The following is a 16,571-nucleotide window of genomic DNA, read 5'->3' as shown; positions in this document are numbered from 1 at the left end:
TTTTTGAACCCGCAGCGGTCGCCGCACGTCTGCACCTCCAACCACATACATAGTGTCACTCAGGAGAGGGACCCCCACAAACCCCCCACATTGCGTTCCAGCTGCGATAAAGCCCCCGCAGGGACCGGGATTAAGGGAGCCCCAAAACACACAGACATGAGAGGATACCACAGACACATCAGACTGCCAGCCCCAAACAGAATGTACTTACCGTACCCGATGGCGTGGGAGCCTCTCACGACGGGAAGCCTCCCACCCCAGGTGGTGGGGGTGCCGTCAGCCAAAAAACGGAGGACGCTAGCAACGCACGGAACCGTGGGTGAGACGTCCAAGCGAGGTGGCCACCTCGCAGTCTTTCATCCCTGAGGACAGGGACAGGTCGTTTGCGAGGCCAGGGCGTACGCATAGCCTGCTAAACGCTCGATGGCGGGCTGGGACTCCATAAGGCCCTCTGTCCTGGAACACCAGGATGACCAGTGCGACTCCCAGCTCCGCAACCCCGTCGTCATCCGAAGAATCGACTGACTAAATGCTGAGAAATAAACAGCTAGTAGTTTAAGAAAACACACTTGACAAAATAAAATCATAAAACAGAAGAAGAAGAAAAGGCTGAGACTGTAGCCCCAGCACAGGGATAGCCTATCTTACTCCTAACTAGGCAGAAGGCAAACTGAGTTGGGATGGCTGATAGCAGGGGGGTATTGGACCATTAGGACAGCCCCCATAGGTGTGTCTATGTAAATTACTTTGTTTTTAACATGTCTTATGCCTAGCTTGCTCCTATGGATAAGAGGTCAATACCCATTGGTGAAGACTGAATGAGTGGGCGGCGACTGTCAGAGGACTTAAGAGAAATATGGGTTTTATAAGATTTGCAAATCATTCCATTCTGTTTTCATGTAGATTTTTCACAGTGTTCCCAATTTTTTGGAAAAAACAAAAAGTACACGGCAATTTTTTTTTTTTTTTTTTTTTAAATTTACCCTACTACTGCTCTTTATACCATAACAAACAAGTCATAGTTTCTAGGACAGAAAGGTATAGGACATTAAAAGCAGCATTGACACCATACGTATGCCTAATAAACACACACAAATAATCAGTTAATTTACCCAATTCTGCAATGTGAAATTATCCAGGTGTTTGCGCAAGCAAAAATGTTTTAAACTTTATGGACCTTCCCTACAACTCCTGTACTTCCTATAGCTTCTACTGTATTACTGGGAAAGATAAATCTTAAAATTCAGGGAAACCACACCGGATTTCTTTCAATACCCAATTTAACCGTAAATCTAGTGTGACTGCAAAATAACCTTCTAGATTTGGGAAATATAGATCTTAGGCCCAGGCAGTTTCGGTTTAAAAGACAATCCGCTGCTTTAATTTTCAAAGTTGAAGATAGAAGCTGATTGGTTGCAGTGTACAGCTGCTCCAAGTTGCAGGTCTAGTACGAGGTAAAAAATAAATGGATTTTTGTAAAATCTTACCGTAAAATCCTTTTCTCTTAGCTCATTGACAGACGTAGTCCTCGGTGATACAGCACCTTCGGGTTATGTTGCCTCCACAGGAGTAGGACTAGACAGGAAATAAAATGCTCTGGCCACACCCTAGGGGCAGTCCCAGAGGGTATATCCTCTCTCTCTCTGCCTCAGCAAATCAGTTATGTCATAAAAGCAGTCTTTAGAGAATTTAACCCAACCCAACTCAAAAAAACAGAGGGGCGGGTACTACGTCTGTCAATGAGCTAAGAGAAAAGGATTTTACGGTAAGATTTTACAAAAATCCATTTTTCTCTATCGCTCATTGACAGACGTAGTCCTCGGTGATACAGCACCTTCGGGAAGTCCCAGAGCAGTATCACAAATGAGGGGTGGGAAAATGGAAATCAAATCCAAATCTAGAAGGCCCAACCGGTGCCAACTAGAAGTTTACAATGCTCATCCTAAATGATGAGACTCAACAAAAAAAAATTTTCAAACAGAAAAAAACCCTTGAGGTAGACCACCGGTCTCCTCAAATTGCGGCCTGCAAAACCTTGCGGCCAAATGAGGCATCCGCCGATGCCATCACATCAATTTTATAAAATTTTGTAAAGGTATGTACCGACGACCAGGTGGCCGCTTTACATACCTGGACCACTGACGCCTGATGGCGAAAGGCCCAGGAAGTACTGAGCGCTCGAGTGAAGTGCGCCCTAACAGGGAACGGAGGATTCCGACCCATAATAGAATCAGCCTGTACCACCGTCTGACTGATCCATGTAGATATGGTCGCGGCAGACACAGGCAACCCCCTTCAAGGGCTATCCGTGATCACAAAAAGTGAGTCCGTCTTACGAAAACCACTTTAGGAAGGAAGGATGGATTCGGAAGAAGAACCACCTTATCCCTATGAACCACCAGATCTGGGGAACGACAGGATAATGCGGCCAGTTCTGACACCCTGCGTACAGAAGTAATGGCCACCAAGAAGGCCACCTTCTGGGAATGTAAGCAAGGGAATCTCCCTAATATCTTCAAAGAGAAGTTTCTGAAGAACCGACCACACTAAATTAAGATACCAGGCGGTAAGGGTGCGCGCACTGGTGGAGCCAGATGTCGCACCCCCTGGATGAAATTCCGCACCAAGGAATGATTAGCCAAAGGTTTCTTGAAAGAAGATTGCCAACGCCGAAAACCTGACCCTTGATCGTGCTCAAGGATAGTTTCTGCTCAACCCCTTGTTGCAGACAGACCAAAATTCGGGTCACCGAATAGGTATGTGGGGGAAATCCAATAGATTCACACCATGCAATATAAGACTTCCATGTGCTGGAAGTCGCTTTCCTTGCTTTAACTGGGAGGTAGGAATAACTGAAGCTGACACTCCCTTGTCCTTCAGTACCTGGGTCTCAATGGCCAGGCCATTAAGCCAGCGACTGTAAAGCAAGATGGAAGATCGGTCCCTGAGACCGCAAATCCTCCCTGAGAGGAAGTCTCCAAGGAGCGTCCGCGACTAGCCTCGCCAAGTCGGCGTACCAGGCTCGACGAGGTCAATCCGGAATTTCCAGAATAACTGGAATTCCCTCCACCTCTATCCTGCGAAGAAGTTCCCGCAGCAACTTGAGAGGATGGAAGGCATGCCGTAGCTGATACTGCCCCCACGGGGCGATCAGCGTTTCTGCTGCGTCCGCTAGAGGATCGTGGCGCGAGCTACAAACCTCCGCACCTTCCTGTTAGGCCAAGGTGCCAACAGATCCACATCCGGGATGTCCCAATGAAGGGACAGCTAGGGAAAAACCTCTGGATGAAGAGGCCATATGCGATTGGATCCGAATCGGGCTGCTCTAGAGCTGCTCGATCCAGTAAATCAGACAAAATCTGATCGCTCTCAGTTCCGATACCCTTATTGGTAATCTGGATACTATCGGAAGAAATGACTTCCCCTGGTTGAGCATCGGAGACTTCCTGGTCCGCTCGCTCAACCGGATCCGATTGTCCAGGGAATCGGAATTCTGATTCCATTAAAAAAAGAATCTCCTTCATTTCGGGTATGAGACTGGGTATACGGTACTGCCTCTAAGAAGCCCACCATCAGTCCCAGCCAATTGACGGACAGCAACTTCCGAATCGTTGACTGAACCTTCTGGAGTTTCACAGCAAGGAGAAACTCGCTTGCCCAGGATGTATCCAACCTTAGGCCCAGATAGTTCAGTCTCCTGGTGGGAACCAGGGATGATCTTTGGGAAAGCGAAAAAACGCTGATGTCCTGCGATGATGGGGATATAAAGATAGGCATCCTATATGTCTATGGACGCCAGGAAATCTCTTTGATGCAGGGAGGCCACCACTGTACGGATGGACTCTATTTCTTCCCAAGTCCAGATTTGGACGCACCTTGCCCTCTTTCCTGGGCATTGTGAATAGGTTCGAATAGAACCCCTGAAACCGTTCAATGTTAGAAGGGAAGAATCGCACCGGTGGAAGTGATCGAAACTCGATCCTGTGTCCTCCAGAAACCGGTGAAGACACCCCCCCCCACCCCAGAGATGGGTAGGGGCGCATCAGGCTATATTCTTCAGGCTTGGCTGAGCCGGACTCTTTGTTTACCCGACCAGCACCCTTTGAAACCCCTCTAAAGGGGCTTTGGAGGGTATTGCCTTATCGCCCGCCCTCGCGGAACGAAAAACTCTATATGAGCAGAAAAGGAAGGTCCTCGTTAGTTACGAGGTCTTTTTATCCTAACAGTCTGTGGCAAGACAGCAGGTGGTACCGTCTATCCTATAAAGAGGAATTCCTCAAACGGATAGCACCTAGCCATGCGTTTGGAAATAACAGGGGTTCGTTTCAAAACGACCCCATTTGGGTAAAGGAAAATCCTTCGCCCTTTTGGTAGGCTAACAAGTACCAAAAAGGAATCTCAGTCTCAGCTACCTCTGCCGGTGTAACCTCAAGACTAAAGGTTTCCCGGACGGACACAACTAGTGCATCCACAACTCTTGTGCTATGGCAGAGGCAGAAACGTGCTCCTCACTGCTGAGGAGATATTACCTGAGACAACAGCCCCCTAAGAGGGACCTGCAACTGCATTGACCAGCTCCGAATCCGTATCTGAAGTATCTGATAAACAATAGGGGTAGGCGGGGGTCGCTACTTGACCCCCGTCCCTGACAGGCCACCTCCACCCGGGATACCAAAGACTCCAAAACTGCCGATAATGCATTAAAACCAAGTGGGGTACTGGAGGGTCCTGCGGCCACCTTGAGGGGATCAGGTGGGGATACCTATGCGGCAGGGTCAATGATTATACAAGACACTTGCCAGCGACAAAAAAATGACAAAGTAAAAAAAAAAAAAAAAAAACTTTTTTTTTTTTTTTTGTGTCCCCCAGTCGCAACAGCGCCCCTCAGTGTTACCTGCCTTTTTGGACCCCACAGAGAGAGAGACAGACCCCAAGGCTCATCCCTGATGCACAGAAGTTTTCATCAGCTTGCTCAGTGCTTGTCTTGTTACAGACAGGAAGTCTTTGGCCCTATTTCCTGGGTAAAAGAGGCGGCTCCGCCCCTTAACACGCCTGCCGGCTCCTCCCCCTGGCTCCATGAGGTGTTTGAGTCACCTCAAACATGGCCGCCCCCATGCTGGAGACACGAGGCTACACCAAAATGGCGGCCTCGTGCGATCTACCAGACAATGGCGGCGGCCTGCACAGAACATGTCTGCAGAAGGATCTCGGCCTCACAACCCTTCACCCTCATGGTGGTCAGCGTGGTCGGAGGTACCGGACCCTAGCGGGCCGTATGCGGTCCGTGGCCGTCGGGAGGCATCTGCTTAGCTGGAGGAATGATCTGGAATGCAGTATACATGTATAGACATCGCCCTGTGGCTACTGACAGGTAGGATACCTTATACTATCACAGTAAAGTTCTAGTACTGCCACTGACTACAATCATTTTCACATTTTTACAATTAGATTGTCAGCTCCCAAACCAAGCCTCCTGGCTTCTTGTACACAAAAATCACACTCAATTAGGGGGATCTGTGACATGTTGTAGGATAGAGGGGAACCCATCCTTACCATTACAGAGAGGGGCCCGCGTTCACCACAAGACCCGTCAGGGGGAAAGGGGGAACATACTACTCACCATACCGGAACCTGCACGCGCTCGTAGGCTGAACTGGGGTGACCACTGGATCTCAACATCCAGCCCGTCGCCCAGTTCAGCTTTCTTGCTTGAAGATCTCACAGGAACACTGGAGAAAAAAAGCTGTCTTAAAAAATTCTTTTCTAAGAAAAAAATCCTGCCAGGACCGAAGATCCCAGCAAGGTATCTAGGTCCTTACTCCTGACTAGACAGAAAAAAACTGATTTGCTGAGGCAGAGAGAGAGAGGATATACCCTCTGGGACTGCCCCTAGGGTGTGGCCAGAGCATTTTATTTCCTGTCTAGTCCTACTCCTGTGGAGGCAACATAACCCGAAGGTGCTGTATCACCGAGGACTACGTCTGTCAATGAGCGATAGAGAAAAATAAATATATATATATATATATATATATATATATATATATATATATATATATATATATATATATATATATAAAATCACATCTTAAAAGAGAACTTGCCATAACTAGGCATACCTGAACTTACATCCTGCCTGAATATACATACTGCTGAGAGACAGTGAAGTCAAGGCAGTTTTCAGTGCAGCAATTGTCAAAGTATGAGTTCTCCATCCTGTTTAATGCATCAGCCTCAGACAAGGTAAACTAAACTAGAGGGAAAACAAATCTTGATTAGCAAGACCACAGAGAAATAATAAATTATGATTGAATACCCAGTTTCTGTATGAGCCCAGTTGTGAGTGGTCCTCTTCAGAGCACCCGTAGACATGAGGTGGCTATTGTTCCCCACATTTACCAGGAGTCTGCCATAAGTACACTCAGATGGCTGACTTGTGCAGGAATACGAACTAGAAGCTTTTGACTTTTCTGACCAATTGTGATGATATCCCAGATGAGTGATCTGATATTATGACTACTATAATGGATTACAGAATCGTTTTTATATTTATAATAGCCCAAACAGTTCATGCAGCTCTTTACAAAATAGGTTACAATACAGTTCTAACACATTTTAATACAAGAGGGGTTAGGAGGCCCTGTTTGAAGGTGCTTACAGTCTAAAGGGGCAAGTGATACAAAAAAGGTAACTGTGGAATAAGATGGTGGAGAAAATAGTACAGTTTTTAGGTGGAGGCTAAATAGGCCTCTCTGATGAGATGCATTTTTAGGTATTTGGTGATATTTTGAGACAAGGTTGGTGATGTAGCTGGGAGTTGAGTCATGGATAGCTTTGTATGTTAGTATTTTAAATCTTATTGATTGGACAAGCAGAACCCCAGACAAGGGTAGCGCCAAACAGCCTAGATTGAGATCAAAAGATTATCAGGGCACCGAAGGCCAGTGCTAGAGGTTCTTTGGTCCTGGCCACAAACAAAGGTAGTTTGTGGTTTAATAAGAATGTCTACATCTGGAGTACCCCATTTGTGACACATCAGGTAAAATAGCTGAAAGAGAATTTTCTTTTCTGGCAAGAAAACCTTTGCTTGGAATGTGTCCAGGCCCCTACCCAAGTATTCCAGATGATTGCAGAGCAGATTTTTAAAAATCGATCACCCAACCAAAGGCCTGGAGCATCTCGATTGTCCTTTGGACGTTTGCAGATAACTAGGGGAGAGGAGTCCTAGAGTGCCCTGAGAGTAGCAAGAGGTGATAAACACTCTTTGAGCAGAGGATAGGCCAAAAGGCATTGCAACAACCTGGAAGTGCAGGTTGCACACTCCTCAAAACTACCAATATTGTTTAATTTATTTATTTAAATTATGTATATGCATTAACCTGTACTTTAAGGTTTAAGACCACACACCATTTTTTGATATTTTCCACATAATTTTTACATTCACTATAATTGGCGCCAACGCCCACTTCCATTCAGTACACTTCATTCAGACGCCACCTTGGGTGGTTAGTTGCAGTGGGGGCAGCAGCTAGAACTTCATGCTATATATAGATCCATAGCGCGGGACTTAACACATTTATTTTTTCTAGGGCTGAATGGGAGTCTGCTCTTAATAGATCATCCAGGTACCCCAGTACCGTTATCCCCCGTTGTCGCAGTAATGCAAACACCGGAGCCAACACTTTGGTGAAGACCCTGGGGGCGGAAGCGAGACCAAAGGGTAACACCACAAATTGATAATGCTCATCTCCTACAGCAAAGCAAAGAAAAAACGCAGGCGTTCAGCGTAAATAAGGATTCATAGATATGCGTCTATGGTATCTATGGAGGCCAAAAAGTCTCCTTGGTGTAGAGACGCCACTACCGTGCGAATGGACTATTCGAAACCTCTGTACCCGCACAAAGTGGCTCAGAGCCTTGAGGTCCAGGACTGGACGTACTTTGCCATCTTTCCTGGGCACGGTAAACAGGTTTGAATAGAACCCCTGAAGGCATTTGAGAAGGGAAACGGCACAATCACCCCTTGCGACAGAAGATCTTGTACCGCCTCTCTTAGATCCCTTAACCGGTCTGGGAGATAGGCGTAGATTAGATGGGAAGAACCTGTCCGAAGGTCGAGATACGAGGATGTCCGCAGAACCAGATTGGCCTGTTCCTGTCTATTACGCGGTGCATTGCCCTTGGTGGATTAGAATAGAAGAGTACTCTTCCCACCCATAAGGCCTTTAAACAACTCACCCAGGGAGGATCCAAAAACCTGTCCCCCTTAAAGGAAAGGTCAGAAAGAGCCTTTTTGGAAGCCTGGTCCAAAGACCAGATTTTTAGCCACACCTTGCGTCTAATAGCAATCCCCACCGCAGACACTCTGGCTACCAGTGGAGCCGTATCCAGCAACACATCACATCTATACAGAAGGGCTTGAACCACATGGTCCGTTAGCTCTATCAGGCCCGGTGAGAGTGGCTCCACCTAGTGGAAACTGCATCCGCAAAGGAGTAGCACTTTTTAAAGTGCTTAGGCACCACTAACATTTGTTTGATGCACCCCCACTGTTCATTGACAATGTTGTCAAAAAGTTCCGGACAGGGAAACGCCTTAAATTGCTTCTGGGATTTGTGGGTGCCAAAAGATACCTGCGTCCCTGACGCTGTAGAATCATCTGCCATTTTTTAATCCGAAACTAGGCAGAAAAACAGAGAGCTATAGCAGAGTGTGTAAGTGTAGGGACTGCCCCATAGGCGTGGTAAAGTTTTTTCCTGCCTAGTGTCCTACTCCTGTAGGGGGCAGCATATCCCAATGGTCAAGAAGATATGGAGCTGTGTCTGTCAATGAATGATAGAGAAAAAACATTTAAGAGTTATTTCTTTGCAAGGGAGAAGAGGTCCTTCACTTGAGTATACTAGCAACAAAACGAGGTGTCACTAAGTGTGGCAGGGTTATAGGAGAGGTGCTGCTCATCCTCAAAAGCTTTACTTGCTGGTGTCCTCTACTGTATGATTAAAATACATTTTATCCCAGAATGGGGCTTTAGGCATTCTGAATGCACAAACACATGCTAGCAACCTATGATGTCTACTAACTGCTTATCTTACCTGTATAAGTGAACGTCCCTGATGGGAATGGTGATTATTCTTCAATACATCTTATTTTTGCCAGATCTAGAAAAACAAATATTTTGTTACAGACCTTCAAACATACTGGGATTTGGTAGAATGCTTATAATGCTATAAGAAAAAAAGGAGGAGTTAAAAATAACTGGACACACCAATGATTGCCATGGATTGTGGTTATTGTTCGAGTCCTTTCACACTGCGGAGCTTGAAAAATGCCCATAAAACGCGGAGAGCTTTTGTGGCGCTTTTCAGGCACTTTTGGAGGCATCAGTTCTAAGGACACGTGATTCAAACTGCTTCAAGAACCATTTTGAGGCGCTTTCCATTTTTATAAATGAAGTGGCGTTTGAGGAATTTTTTAGCGTTCCAAACATCCTCCAAAGATGCTGCTTGCAGGATTTTTTTCAATGCCCCACCAGCGCATCACCCCAGTGGGAAAGCATTTATTGATTCTAATAGGAATAGGTTTTGGTGAGCTTTTTAGGAGTTTTTTTTAGTGCCGCAGTGTGAAAGGGCTCTCACTCTACCATTAATGCCTAATGAATTAAATAAGGCTACAGCACCGGTGTTCTGCAATTTCCACATAATTATAAAACATATAGCTCGTTTGTTATTTCGGATAGAACCATTCCATGTTAGGCTTTTTTCCCCTTTCCACTAGCATTTGAATGGCAATGGTCATATCTTCAGGAAAACAAACCTGGTGCTTTGCCCATTCTGGGAGATGCAACAAGTTCGCTTTAAATCCCCCACCTCTTCCCAGCATATCAGATCTGCCAAGAATGCTTCTAGGTCAGGGAAAGGAACAGAAAGCCAGATACCGCTAAATATGGAGGAGTATGCAACAGCACTGTGCCAATTAACATTGTTTCACATTATTATTATACAGGATTTATAATGCCAACAGTTTACAGAGCTTTACATTATAAAAGGGAGACAGTACAGTTACAATTCAAAACATGAGGGTTAGGAGGGCCCTGCTCCTGAGAGCTTACAATCTAATACAGAAGAGCAAGTGGAACAAAAATGTAACTGAGAAATGTGCTGGATGGGAGAATTAAAAGCTCCAGCTGTTAGGTGAACGCAAGACAGGCTTCGCTAAAGAGATGAGCTTCCAGGGACTGATGGCAGGAGGAGACAAGGCAGCTAGAGAGCAGGTTCTGGAAGGAGCGAAGAAGGTGGTTTGGGTGATGTTTTGAGACAAAATGGGTGATGTAACTTGGGCCAGAGTTGTCAATGGCTTTGTATGTGGTTGTTAGTAAATTTACATTTGTTAGGCAATCGGAAGCCAGTGGAGTGGAGGGATTGGCAGAAAAAGGTAGATGACACTGAGTGGTTGGTAAGGTGGATGAGTATGGCCGCAGTTGTGACTAAAGGGGGGGGGGGGGGAGCCAGTGCAGAGGTAAGCCTATGAGGAGGAAGTTGCAAAAACCAATGAAAACCATAATTTTAAAAGGTGTCTGAAGGTATTTTGATTGTGCAGAAGAGTTGGCTTCATCCCATTCTGAGGCCCCAAAGGCAGATTTGTTCTTAAAACTTCGTCTGGACAAGGCATGTGGTGGTTGTTCAGAATTCGATTTTATTGTAATGTAGTGTAGGTAATGCAATTATACATACCAGTTTCCTCTTGGCCAAGGAAAAGTAGTTGCAGATTGCTCAGTTTTACACAAGAGTGATTGCCCAACAGCATAAAATGGAAACTGTTCTAGAAATGTGATTAACTATGTGACAGGGATACATTAATCTTGCTAAATGATAGCCTGTCAAAGAATTCACAAGACAGATCATGTCTGATTTTTTAGACACAATCTATTGAAAATGGACTGCATTAAATTTTATGCGAAAAAATTTATACTGTTCATGTTTCTGCAACTACCGTATTACAGGTGAAGATTACATAAAGTAAAAAATTTATTCTCTAAATAGTTACTCCTCTTCCTCAGCATGCAACTAAAAAAGTTTCCACCGCACGAGAGTCTTTTCTGACCCGCTCAAGCAGGAAGAAATTATATGGCCAAGGATATCACTGGTAAGGCAAGTAGGCAAATTGTGTTAAAATGGCTAAATTGAGCGTTAAAAGCTACTCAATTTATTTAAAGTGGAACTTCAGGAAAAAAAAAAACGTTGTGAATGATTTCAGGTAGACTGAGAAAGGACGAGATTGTATGGATGTTGTGGAGATGACCCTTCTGTCCTGGTGACTGTCACCAGGGAAACCCAGTAAGGGGTATCTACAAAATTTTCACAAGACAGGACAGGAGCAGGAGGAGAAATTTTCCAATGGAGACATTTATTCAGGTAAAAAAAGGTCAGCTTTAATCTTACTCCCTGTTGTGCCTGCAAGATGTGTGAAAAAATTGGATTTTTGTCTTACCGTAAAATCCTTTTCTCTGAAGTTCTGAAGTTTGACAGACGCAGTCTTCCAATCTTCATATCAGTAGTGTTATGCTGCCCCCTACAAGAGTTGAACACTAGGTAGAAAAAAGTTCTGGCTACGCCTATGGGCAGTCCCAGGGGGTATACCCCCTCTCTCCCTGCTATAGGATGTCAGTTTTGTATCAAAGCGGTGTCAGAGAAAATACCAACCCAACTCAAAATAGAGGGGAGGGTACTGCGTCCACCAATGAACTTCAGAGAAAACGATATTACAGCAAGACAAAAATCTAATTTTTCTCCATCGTTAATTGACGGACGCAGTCTTCCGATCTTCATATCAGTAGGGACGTCCAAAAGCAGTGCCATAAAACGAGGGGTGGGAACAGCAGAAAAAAAGTCCAAGGCTAAACCATAGCCAACCAGGCAACATAGGACTCATCAGAACAAGATGAGACCCACCTGAAAAAAACGTAAACACCCTCAACAGAGACTAAGAAACCCCCTTAAATAGCAGCCTGCAAAACTTTGCGGCAAAAAGAAGCATCTGCCAGCACATCCACCTTATAAAAAAGGTATGAACAGACGACCAGGTAGCCGCCTTGCAAATCTGAAGCACAGAAGCCTGTCTTTAAGTTACACAAAGCCAAAAGGTTTTCATTGTACACCATTACAACCTTCTAACTGCTAACCTCCTAACGACAAATGACATCAGTTGATGAAGATGTTAGTTGCCTACACATCATCCTTGTTTGACCCTCCCTTGCCTCTCTTCATCAGCTTTGGGGTTTCATTAGCTAAGTGATGGAGAAAAACTGAGGGAGAAGAGAAACATTGGAGTACTAGTCAGTACCAGTTTGCAAAAGTGTATTTGCTTAGGAAGATAAAATCACCTCTAACGTTAGGTGTCCTACATGTATTGATGTTGCTGAAAACTATCAGAATAGTTTTTATATTTTAGAACGGGGTGCCTCAAGGCTATCCAGAATTGTGAAGGGTGCCTTGAGATTGTCCATATAGCTTTAAAGGGTGCCTTGACTGAAAAGGTTGAGAAAACACTGTTCTAGACAATTTACTAGATTCCATCCTACATCATGCTAGGAAAAAAAAAAGTGTACACCGGCCTCTTGTTTTATGAGCTTTAAAATGACGATCATAAAAAGCCATTAGCTGAACAGAAACTACATGAAGGTTCAGAGGAAAATCCTTATTCCACCCACACAGTTGTTTACCATTTACCTCTAACTTCTCCCATGGAGCACTTCTCACAGCGAAGATGTTCAACACAGAACATAAAAAGCGGTCACCATTAATTTCCAAACATACTAAAACAGATTGGTTTCCCTAAACAAAAAAAAAAAAAAAAAAAAAAGGCCTGTCACTTCTTAAAAAGTAGCCTTTAATGCACATTATTCATTCCAAAACACATTAAAAGAGATACAATTGGCTATTGCAAGTAGGAAATTGAGGCTATGTACAGAAGACAGACAACCCGATAATGCTCACTGCACAAAAAAGTCAAAGTAGTACTGGTGTGAAACCTTTAAAGAGGTTGTTAATCCTCCTTTTACATTTAACAATAGGTAAGCCTATATTAAGACTTACCTACAGTGGGGATCGAAAGTTTGGACAACCCAGGTAAAAATTTGTATTAATGTGCATAAAGAAGCCAAGGAAAGATAGAAAAATCTCCAAAAGTTATCAAATTACAGATTAGACATTCTTATAATATGTCAACAAAAGTTAGATTTTATTTCTATCATTGACACTTTCAAAAATTACAGAAAACTAAAAAATGGCGTCTGCAAAAGTTTGGGCACCTTGCAGAATTGATAGCATGCAAGGCTGAGACCTGCCAGTGTCATGGATTGTTCTCAATCATCGTCTGGGAAGACCAGGTAATGCCAATCTCAAAGGTTTTAAATGCCCAGACTCATCTGACCTCGCCCCAACAATCAGCACCATGGGATCTTCTAAGCAGTTGTCTAGAAAACTGAAACTGAAAACAATTGACGCTCACAAAGCTGGAGAAGACTATAAAAAGATAGCAAAGCGTTTTCAGATGTCAATATCCTCTGTTCGGAATGTTATGAAGAAATGGCAGTCATCAGGAACAGTGGAAGTTAAAGCAAGATCTGGAAGACCAAGAAAAATAGACAGAACAGCTCGCAGGATTGTGAGAAAAAAAATTCAAAACCCACGTTTGACTGCACAATCCCTCCAGAAAGATCTGGCAGACACTGGAGTTGTGGTACACTATTCCACTATAAAGAGATACTTGTACAAATATGGTCTTCATGGAAGAGTCATCAGAAAAAAACCTCTTCTACGTCCTCACCACAAAAATCAGTATTTGAACTTTGCAAATGAACATATAGACAAGCCTGATGCATTTTGGAAACCAGTTCCGTGGACTGATGAGGTTAAAATTGAACTTTTTGGTCGGAATGAGCAAAGGTACGTTTGGAGAAGGGGCACAGAATTTAATGAAAAGTACCTCTGTCCAACTGTTAAGCATGGGGGTGGATCAATCATGCTTTGGGGTTGTATTGCAGCCAGTGGCACAGGGAACATCTCACGAGTAGAAGGAAAAATGGATTCAATAAAATTTCAGCAAATTTTGGATGGTAATTTGATGCCATCTGTGAAAAAGCTGAAGTTAAGAGGATGGCTTCTACAAATGGATAATGATCCTAAACACACCTCGAAATCTACGGGGGATTACATCAAGAGGCGTAAACTGAAGGTTTTGGCATGGCCTTCACAATCTCCTGACCTCAACATAATTGAAAATCTATGGATAGACCTTAAAAGAGCCGTGCGTGACAGTCAGCCCAGACATCTCAAAGAACTGGAAGACTTTTGTAAGGAAGAATGGGCAAAGATAGCTCAAACAAGAATTGAAAAGACTCTTGGCTGGCTACAAAAAGCGTTTACAAGCTGTGATACTTGCCAAAAGGGGGCAGTACAAGATATTAACTCTGCGGGGTGCCCAAACTTTTGCAGATTTTTTTGTTTTCTGTTATTTTGAAAGTGTCAATGTGAGCTCTCTCCCAGGTGGGGTGCGCTCTCCGCCCTCGGCAATGCCTTTCAAAAAGCTTCGCATTGCTAAAGACCCAATCCCCCACTCCATACCATTGCTTTATCGGCTTCTCCTGTCTGGGGGGGTCCGTGCCTATGCCCCTATTCATATGGGAGTGGGAGAGAGACTTACAGTGTACCTTCACAGACCAGCAGTTGGACCACATGTTCCAGTTTCCCCATTCCAGTACGGTAGATACTAGGATGCAGGAGAACGGATATAAGCTGTTGACCCGATGGTATAGAGTACCCTCCAGGCTTGCACAGATCTTTCCTGTGTCACTCAGACCACTGTTGGTGGGCGTGCGGGCAGCGCGGCACATTCCTGCATGTGTGGTGGGAGTGCCCGCTGCTGCGCCCTTTCTGGATAGATATTCGAGCCCAGATCCTGGCAATTCTTGATGTAGATGTGCCCGATGACCCGCGGCACTTCCTGCTTCATGTGCCGCCTATTCCCCTCCATCCATATAAGCGGAGCGTCTTTCCGCATCTTTTGAATGCAGCTTGCTGCCTGATCCCAATCTATTGGAAATAAACGCTGTGGAAACAAACGTCGTGCGGCCTGGATCAAAATGGTAAACAATATCATGGAAGCGGAGGAGTGGATGGCCAGATGCAGGGACCCCTATGACAAATTCTATGAAAACTGGGCAGCCTGGATGCATTATACCACCTCAACTGCTATTGATACTAACTCTGATACCACCTGACCACATATTGCATGTGAATTGATAACTGTTTTCACACCAATGTGACCCCTGATGACACCCCTATGTTTTATTCTCCTTTGTTTTCGCTCTCTTCTCTTGTGCTCTTTCTTTGTCCCTCTTTTTGCTACCTCCCCTTCTATTCCTTTTCCCTCTTTTGGGGTACCCTTTCCCCTCTACCTTCTATTATCGTACTACACGGTTTGATCCAGCCTGGTTCGTTCTGGTGGAGCTATGCAACATTTAAATGTGATGTTTTCCTGCTAGTGAACGACTCTCCTAGTCCTGCTTGGTGTGCTCCACCTGGTTTCTATGCTCTTTCTGGAATATACGCTACCTGACATCCTGGATCCCTTGTTTGTACGGCTGTTAATTTTTTGAATTGGTTAAAACTAACAAAAAATTACATAAAAAAAAAAAAAAAAAAAAAAAAAAAATATAATATAATATAATATAATATAATATAATATAATATAATATAATATAATATAATATAATATAATATAATATAATATAATATAATATAATATATATATATATATATATATAGGTAAATTTACGCTTACGTTATATTTACGGCGGCAAGCTGGCTCCTACAGGCAGAACGACGTAGGGCTATGTTGCTTGCTCTCGGGAGGCTAGGGGGCTCGTCAGCGGGGAAGCCGATGCGTGAGTCAGATGGCTCCCATTGCCGCCTGACACTCTTGATCGTTCCCCACTGAGAGAGAAAGAGGGTCAGCTGTTGTAAACACCGCTGACCGTCCTCTCTGAAAGGATCTTAGAGATCATGTGATCCTTCTATATAGGATCACATGTCTCTATGATCATTTCAGAAGCCACGCCCAGCCCACAGTTAGAATTACTCCCCTAGGCTCACATTTAACCCCTTGATCACCCATAGTGTAAACCCCTTTCCTGCCAGTGTCATTATTACAGTAACAGTGCATATTTGTAGCACTGATTGCTGTAGTAACGTCACTGGTTCCCCCCAACAATGTCAGTCAGGGGTCCCATCTGTCCGCCGCAATGTCGCAGTCCCTGGAAGAGAAAAAAAAAAAAAAACGCACAGGTGATCAAATACCACCAAAAGAAAGCTCTATTTGTGGGAAAAAGGACGTAAATTTCGTTTAGGTACAGCGTCGCACGACCGCGCAATTGTCTGTTAAACGCAGTGCCGAATCGCAAAATAGGGCCTGGTCATTAAGGGGGCAAATCCTTCCGGTCTTAAAGTGGTTAATATCTATACGCAGTAGTAAATATAAATAACCAACTATATGGTTGGGGAGAAAAATCTCTAATC

At 44.3% G+C, this 16,571-nt stretch overlaps 1 protein-coding gene across 6 annotated transcripts in view; it reads right to left on the bottom strand.

Moving 5' to 3' along the window:
- The window catches only part of MTMR3 (myotubularin related protein 3), a 249,319-nt gene that overhangs the window by 173,963 nt on the left and 58,785 nt on the right, over positions 1-16,571 (bottom strand). For all 6 annotated transcript variants that reach the window (XM_082256785.1, XM_082256786.1, XM_082256789.1 and 3 more), the window contains exon 2: positions 9,090-9,155. The gene's annotated coding sequence lies outside the window, so the exon portion shown is untranslated. The remainder of the gene's footprint in view (positions 1-9,089; positions 9,156-16,571) is intronic.

The sequence above is a fragment of the Pelophylax lessonae genome (assembly GCF_965119305.1).
Source record: "Pelophylax lessonae genome assembly, chromosome: 1".
Classification (NCBI taxonomy): domain Eukaryota; kingdom Metazoa; phylum Chordata; class Amphibia; order Anura; family Ranidae; genus Pelophylax; species Pelophylax lessonae.
Note: the sequence above shows the minus strand (reverse complement) of the source record. Positions and strands in the feature narration are given on the sequence as shown.